Source organism: Pseudophryne corroboree, chromosome 2 (assembly GCF_028390025.1).
Source record: "Pseudophryne corroboree isolate aPseCor3 chromosome 2, aPseCor3.hap2, whole genome shotgun sequence".
Classification (NCBI taxonomy): domain Eukaryota; kingdom Metazoa; phylum Chordata; class Amphibia; order Anura; family Myobatrachidae; genus Pseudophryne; species Pseudophryne corroboree.
The window spans coordinates 374,044,273-374,052,687 of NC_086445.1; the positions used below are offsets into that span (position 1 = coordinate 374,044,273).

Genomic DNA, 8,415 nt, shown 5'->3' on the forward strand with positions numbered 1-8,415 from the left:
CACTGGCGCTAACAATAGTGACTGGCTGCTGTGCGAGTCTCCAGGAGAGCCACTGCCAAAGAGAGGACAGCAGCTTAGATGCTGACAGGAGAAGCAGAAGAAGCATTACCCACACCTCCCCCACTCACAGTACCTTTGGGCCCCATCCGCGGCACCCCCACACACCCCATCCAGCACCCGCGGTAGCTCCGGACCCCCTCCCCCACCCGAAGCACCCCCACACCCGCCCCTCTTGCTGCAACACCTCATCCACCCCTCCCCCACCTAGGGCACCCCCGCAACTGCTCCTCCCCCACCTGCGGTGGCTGCAGACCCCACCCGTGGCACCCATGCACCCTCCCCCACCTGCGGCACCACTGCTCCAGCCCCTCCCCCACCTGTGGCACCACCGCAACCACCCCTTCCCCTCCCGTGGCACCCACGGATCCCATCCGCGTCTTCCCCGCACCCGCCACTCCAACCAAAGCACCTACTAGGTGATTCATCAGGCCCTGCGTGCGCTGTTCATGCCATTGCAAGGGGCTTTGACCCCTTAACCATTGCATGCCCTTTATCCGTGCAATATTTAACCACTCACACAATAATGATTGGAGGTAATACTCCATATAATAAAAATATTGCACGCCACAAGGGTGTGCAAGGGTTAAGGGGTCGTAGACCCTTATGATGGTGTGAAGAGTGCCCGTAGGGCGCGATGAATCACCTAGTATGTTATAATTTGTTTTATTATTCTTTGTGTGACATATTATTCTGGTGGAGAGAACTTCAGAATATTTACACTTATGCATGTGTTATGCACACCAGTGCCTGCAGGAATGTACTGGTGTTTGAACTGTTATGCACACCAAATGGACTCACAGACAGACTGGGGAATATGACATAACGTACACAGAAGGTGATAGGGTAACAAAATACACACAAAGTGAACAGAGAAGACCAGAGGCTAAGGAACTGGGTATCTCCCTTGTATAAGAAATGCTCAGATGGGAAAAGCAAGATGTTGTGTTTTAATACATAGAGAACCCGAAATGCTGTTGCTAAGGGCAACAGCAAAACCCTAAAGGGTTACCAACGGGTGTGGCAGTAAACTCCTTGGTCAGAGATGGAATGATAGACACAAGGAGAGTCTCCACAATCCTAATTCTCACTTGCAGTGCACAGGTTCAGCTTACTGCCACTAAACTGACCCCTGACACCTAGCACAGTGAGACAGGATTAGACAGGCAAGTCTTAGAATACAGCCGCAAACTTGCTAAGTTCACAGAGTAGTAACAGAACCCCAGCAAGCTAAACGACTGACTCCAGTCTTACTGCTAGGTCTGGATTGGCAGAGTGTAATACCAAATCCCCAGGCCTATTTGCAGTAAGCAACAAACAAATACAAAGCTACACAGTACTGGCTAACTTTCAGAAACTGACTAACCAACAAAGATTCAGCAGCATCTGTTTAACCTGGAAAGAGGCCTTATAAAGCAGGTGCTGTCCACGCCCCACTCAGACCTCACAGACTGTGAGCACAAAAACCAGCACCGGATCCCCTGCCGTGCACAGAGCCTATAACCACTGCACAGCAAAAGACCTGAACCGGAGTATCAGCTGCGCTCAGGTTACTCCGCTAGCACTTGTCTCCCGGTTGCCATGACGACGTGGCAGCACAGGGCAGGAGACCCTAACAGTACCCCCGCTCTGACGAGGGGTCAAAGAACCCCTACCACCGGGTTTATCGGGGAACTGCGAGAAGAAAGAGCGTATCAGTCTGGGGGCATGAAGATCACAACTGCGCACCCACGACCGCTCCTCCGGGCCATACCCCTTCCAGTGCACCAAAAATGACAGCCGACCCCGAACCATCTTGGAGTCAAGAATACTTTCAACAACAAACTCCCTCTGGCCACGTATCAGAAGAGGGGAAGGTCTTCCACTGGAAGAAGGATTACTAATCGCCCGTTTTAAAAGGGAACAATGAAATGTTTTATTGATACCCAAAGAACGGGGCAGATCTAACTGAAATGCCACCGGATTGATAATCCTGGTGATTTTATAAGGGCCGATGAACCGGGGGCCTAACTTATGAGATGGCTGTCTCAACTTCAAATTCTTGGTAGACAACCAGACGAAGTCTCCTAATTTGAAGCTGCAGGGTCTTTTCCGCTTATCAAAAACCCTTTTGGTCACTAATGACACAGACACAAGGGCTTTCTTCACTTTCCGCCAAATACCTCTAAGGACCGAAACCACAGAGGAACCACCAGGCGTGGAGTCCAGGGGGTCAAAAGAATTGGCCTTAGGATGATGCCCATACACACAAAGGAAGGGAGAGATCCCTGTAGCAGAGTGAGCCGCGTTGTTATAGGCAAACTCTGCCATGGACAGATGAGCAACCCAGTCAGTCTGACACTTGGAGACATAACACCTGAGGAACTGCTCCAAGGACTGGTTCACCCTTTCAGTCTGCCCATTAGACTGCGGATGGTAGCCTGACGACAAGCTGACAGAAATCTGGAGATCGGAACAAAATGCCCTCCAGAATTTGGCCACAAACTGGGATCCGCGGTCAGAGACCACATCAAGTGGCAACCCGTGGAGACGCACAACATGCAGCATAAATAATTCAGACAGGCGTCTGGCCGATGGCAGCCCAACCAGTGGAACGAAGTGCGCCATCTTCGAAAACCTGTCAACGACAACCCAGATGGCTGTCATCCCCGAGGATTTGGGCAAGTCCACCACAAAATCCATTGAAATGTGGGTCCATGGCTTAGATGGGATAGAGAGCGGATGTAATGGGCCAACAGGAACCCCTCTAGGAGTCTTATTTCGGGCACAGATGTCACATGCCCGAACCCACTGATCCACATCCTTAGCCACCGAGGGCCACCACACCGCCCTAGATAGCAACTCCCGAGTTCTGGCAATACCCGGGTGACCTGCCGACTTCTTGGCATGGAATTCCAGGAACACTCGCTGTCTTAACCTAGGAGGCACAAACAAAAGACCTACCGGAAGGTCTGGAGGAGCCTGCTCCTGTGCTCTAAGGACTAATGATAAGAGGTCCTGGGTAATGCCCACTTTAATACATGATGGGGAAACAATGGGCAACGGCTCCTCGGTGGTCTCCTGGATTGGAGCAAAACTCCGCGAGAGCGCATCAGCCTTGATGTTTTTTGACCCAGGGCGATATGTTATCAAAAAATTAAAGCGAGCAAAAAACAGAGCCCATCGTGCCTGCCTGGCATTGAGACGCTTCGCTGACTCTAAATATGCCAGATTCTTATGGTCAGTGAGAATTGAGACCACAAACTTAGCCCCCTCAAGCCAGTGTCTCCACTCCTCGAGTGCATCCTTAATAGCCAACAATTCCCGGTTACCCACGTCATAATTCATCTCGGCAGGCGAAAATTTACGGGAAAAGTAAGCACAGGGATGAAGGCGATTATCAGACACTCCCATCTGAGAAAGCACTGCCCCAATACCCATCTCAGAGGCATCCACCTCCACCACAAAAGGACGCTCTGGATCTGAGTGTCGCAGCACCTTGGCCGATACAAATGCCCTTTTGAGACGGGCAAAAGCCGCTTTAGCCTCACAAGACCAGTGAGCAACATCCGCCCCTTTCTTAGTGAGTGCCACCAAGGGCGCCACTATAGACGAAAATCCAGCGATAAATCGTCTATAAAAATTCGCAAAGCCCAGGAAACGCTGAAGCGCCTTCAAACTAGTGGGCTGCACCCAATCCAGGACTGCCTGTACCTTGGAACCCTCCATTTGGAAACCTTCTGGGGAGATAATATATCCTAGAAATGCGATTTGCTGAACTTCAAATTCGCACTTCTCCAGCTTCGCCCCAAGCCGGTGGTCTCTGAGTTTCTGGAGGACTAAGCGTACATGCTTCCGATGTTCCTCCAGGGAATGGGAGAAGATTAGGATGTCATCTAAGTATACAACTAAGAATCTATCCAAATATTCCCTGAGCACATCATTCATGAAATCCTGGAAGACTGCCGGGGCATTACAGAGCCCAAAAGGCATCACCAAATATTCATAATGCCCTGAGTGGGTATTAAAGGCAGTCTTCCATTCATCCCCCTCTCTTATTCGGATTAGATTGTACGCACCGCGTAGGTCAATCTTAGAAAAAATGGTGGCAGTACGAAGCTGGTCAAACAAGACCGAAATGAGAGGCAGTGGGTATGAGTTTTTAATCGTGATACGGTTCAATTCCCTGAAGTCGATGCAGGGTCGCAACGAACCGTCCTTTTTACCCACGAAGAAGAACCCCAACCCAACTGGAGACTGTGAAGGTCTGATAAATCCCTTAGCCAAGTTCTCCTGAATGTACTCTGCCATAGCCTGAGTCTCAGGACGTGACAGGGAGTACAACCTGCTCTTGGGAAGCTTAGCATTTGGCAACAAATCAATGGCACAGTCATAGGGGCGATGGGGAGGTAGTACCTCTGCAACTTTTTTGGAGAACACGTCCGCAAAATCTGCATAACACCCTGGCAATCCTGGCAAACTTAGCTGCGAGAGCCTGACTGGAAGGCTCAAGCAACTCCTGAAACAATCAGTACCCCAACTAAGAATCTCCCCAGAGACCCAGTCAAATTGAGGATTGTGGGCCCTTAACCAGGGTAACCCCAACACCAATGGGGCAAAAGTACAGACAGTCACATAAAAGGACAATTTTTTAGAGTGTGTGGCTCCAATAAACAAAGAAATCTGGCTAGTGCAAGAGGTAATTTTACCTTGGGATAATGGTTCCCCGTTTAACCCACAAATCTCAATTTCCGATGCCAAGGGTACTAAGGGAACAGAGTGTTTCAGGGCGAATTGGCGGTCCATAAAAACCCCGTCGGCCCCACTGTCCACAAAGGCCTCAGTCTTGACAGTTTGACCGAGGATCTTCAAGGTCACCGGAATGATAAAAGTCTTCTTGGGAAATTCTGACTTCTGGCCTGACAGGATATTTCCCATCACCCTCAGGCCCTGAAGTTTTCCGGCTTTTCTGGGCATGATACTACCACATGACCTTTATTCCCACAGTACAAACACAACCCCTGCTGTCTCCTCCGCGTCTTCTCACGCGAGGAGAGGCGGGTAGCCCCAATCTGCATAGGCTCCTCGGAAAATTCCTCAGAGTCTGAGGTTCCCTTGGGAAGGAAGGAAATCTCAGTCTCCCTTTCAAGCCTACGCTCTCTCAGCCGTCTATCCACCCGGATGGATAACTGCATGAGCTGATCCAAGCTATCAGGCAAGGGATATTGTACCAGTTGGTCCTTTATCTGGTTAGAAAGACCTCTTCGGTACTGGTGTCTCAGGGCTGGGTCATTCCACTGGGTATCATGGGCCAACCTCCGAAACTCCGTACAGTAAACCTCAACTGGCCTTCGCCCTTGCTTAAGGATCGAAATCTGAGCCTCGGCTGAGGCCGTCTTGTCAGGGTCATCATACAACATGCCCAGTGCCGTAAAAAAAGCATCAACACTTTTAAGCGACGGACAGTCAGACTGCAACCCATATGCCCAGACCTGTGGGTCTCCTTGTAGCAAGGAAATCACTATGCCCACCCGCTGAATCTCTGACCCAGAAGACTGAGGCCTAAGCCGGAAGTATAGCTTGCAGCTCTCCTTGAAACAAAAGAACTGCGAGCGATCTCCAGAAAAACGATCCGGGAGATTTACTTTCGGCTCCTTAACCCCTGCAGGTGCTGCTGCTGCGGGAGCTCCGCCAGCAGCCTGGGAGGTGTGCATTTTAATGGACAGATCATTAAATTGTCGAGTCAGGACCTGCACCTGATCGACCACCTGTTGCAACGTATTTTGAGGGGTATGCTCCATATTCCCACAAAATTTCAACAGGAGTATTAGGCTGCTGAATATGTTATGCACACCAGTGCCTGCAGGAATGTACTGGTGTTTGAACTGTTATGCACACCAAATGGACTCACAGACAGACTGGGGAATATGACATAACGTACACAGAAGGTGATAGGGTAACAAAATACACACAAAGTGAACAGAGAAGACCAGAGGCTAAGGAACTGGGTATCTCCCTTGTATAAGAAATGCTCAGATGGGAAAAGCAAGATGTTGTGTTTTAATACATAGAGAACCCGAAATGCTGTTGCTAAGGGCAACAGCAAAACCCTAAAGGGTTACCAACGGGTGTGGCAGTAAACTCCTTGGTCAGAGATGGAATGATAGACACAAGGAGAGTCTCCACAATCCTAATTCTCACTTGCAGTGCACAGGTTCAGCTTACTGCCACTAAACTGACCCCTGACACCTAGCACAGTGAGACAGGATTAGACAGGCAAGTCTTAGAATACAGCCGCAAACTTGCTAAGTTCACAGAGTAGTAACAGAACCCCAGCAAGCTAAACGACTGACTCCAGTCTTACTGCTAGGTCTGGATTGGCAGAGTGTAATACCAAATCCCCAGGCCTATTTGCAGTAAGCAACAAACAAATACAAAGCTACACAGTACTGGCTAACTTTCAGAAACTGACTAACCAACAAAGATTCAGCAGCATCTGTTTAACCTGGAAAGAGGCCTTATAAAGCAGGTGCTGTCCACGCCCCACTCAGACCTCACAGACTGTGAGCACAAAAACCAGCACCGGATCCCCTGCCGTGCACAGAGCCTATAACCACTGCACAGCAAAAGACCTGAACCGGAGTATCAGCTGCGCTCAGGTTACTCCGCTAGCACTTGTCTCCCGGTTGCCATGACGACGTGGCAGCACAGGGCAGGAGACCCTAACAGCATGTGGTTTGTGTTTTGCTATTATAGGGAGTTTTTCTTTCACGAAGAGGAAAAAGAACAAAAGACTTGTGTTGTCTCACTGGGACACACTTTGTTTTTGATCTATGTACATATGTTGTATGCAGGTGAAAAACACGGTAAGTATGAATTTAAAACTTAACTTATAATATTTTTTTAATCAGACGATACTATTGTTGTTTATATCAACAACAATTGATTAAAACAGAATTAAATAATAGTATGTTACTCACTTGTTATAAGGTAGGTGGCAGGTTGCTGGTCTGCACACCCACTGAATTAGACGTGAGTGTTAATATTTGACGTTCATCAAAGCGAAAATATGGAATTTCTTGTTCTCTCTATCAACTTATGATATATTGTTTATATACTCATAAGAGAGGAACAAGAAAACCGGCTTCCCAACTGCCAACTCCTTCTGGATGGGAAAAAATTGTGGGCGTGGTTTGATAATAGTACTTAAGATATTGGATGGTTATTGCACATACATATTCAGTGATATTGACCTGCATTTATTGGTAAGAATAGAGGATATAGGAAAGTATTGCAGAACCAGTCACTTCTGCTTTTGCCCACCTGTATCCATCGAATGGGCAATGAGAGAGTGTATTGTCGCCTCAATTTTCTGGTTTATGAAAGAAGTAATTACACTTCTGCTTTCCTGGGTACATAAATGGGTTGTGTATCCCTTGATACTACAGTACCCAGTATTCCCAGAGGGTCTCCCTTTCTGGCACTAACCATGCCCAACGCTTCTTGGCTTCCAAGATCAGACGAGATCGGGCATGTCCAGCGCGGTATGACTGTAGATAGTTAGGAAAACATCTACTGGCATGCGGGAGTACCCAATTGGATGAGAGAGTGTATGAAAGGAGTTTTCCAGTGGTTGACATAATAAGTATAGAATATATAGAATAGAAATGTGATAGACCTGATATTTCAGGATGAAAGGATAGAATCAGTGTAGCACTTCTGCTGTCCACTGGGAGGCCCCTGTTACCATACTGGGCATTGCAGAGGATAATCCTTTAATTGTGGATGAGAGAGTGCATGAATACAGGTAGAAGAAGTGGATCAATCCACAAAAAAGTTTCCAAGCAAAGGGAGAATGATAATTATCAAGACCATATAAAAGATTTTACATTGCTCTCTTGTTTCTGTGGAAAAAGGGGGGGGGTAACCAATTATCAGTTCAGGTATGGGTTGCAAAAAATATATATACACCACAATACTCAGAGATGGTTGCAAGTAAAGAGGAAAGTGGGCAGGTTCGGGGGATAAGGAATAAGATATCTCCAAGTCTACCCAATGGTCTGATTAGATGCTCAAAAAGTGCACAGCGCACGAGTCGAGCGGCCGGAGATAGCAGGAAGACGGAGTGGGGGAACCAGCCGGAGGAGGACGGAAGCAGACGGGCTTCACCACCTTGATAAGGTTAGTAGTATAGGGATAGTTAGGTGACTGGGACTGTACTTATACTTACCTCCATTAAAACGGCATATATGGAACCTCAACAATTACATCTGGAGACCGCAGCACATTTTTAACAAAAAGGGCTGTAAACATTTACCTAACTCCTTTTTATTTCAGGTATTGCACTATTCTTTTTACATGTAAACGGTTACAAATTAC

General features: G+C 48.0%; 1 pseudogene; it reads right to left on the reverse strand.

The window, feature by feature from the left end:
• Window positions 1-7,475: 7,475 nt before the first annotated feature.
• LOC135052177 (5S ribosomal RNA) lies at window positions 7,476-7,594 on the reverse strand (annotated as a pseudogene).
• Window positions 7,595-8,415: the final 821 nt, after the last annotated feature.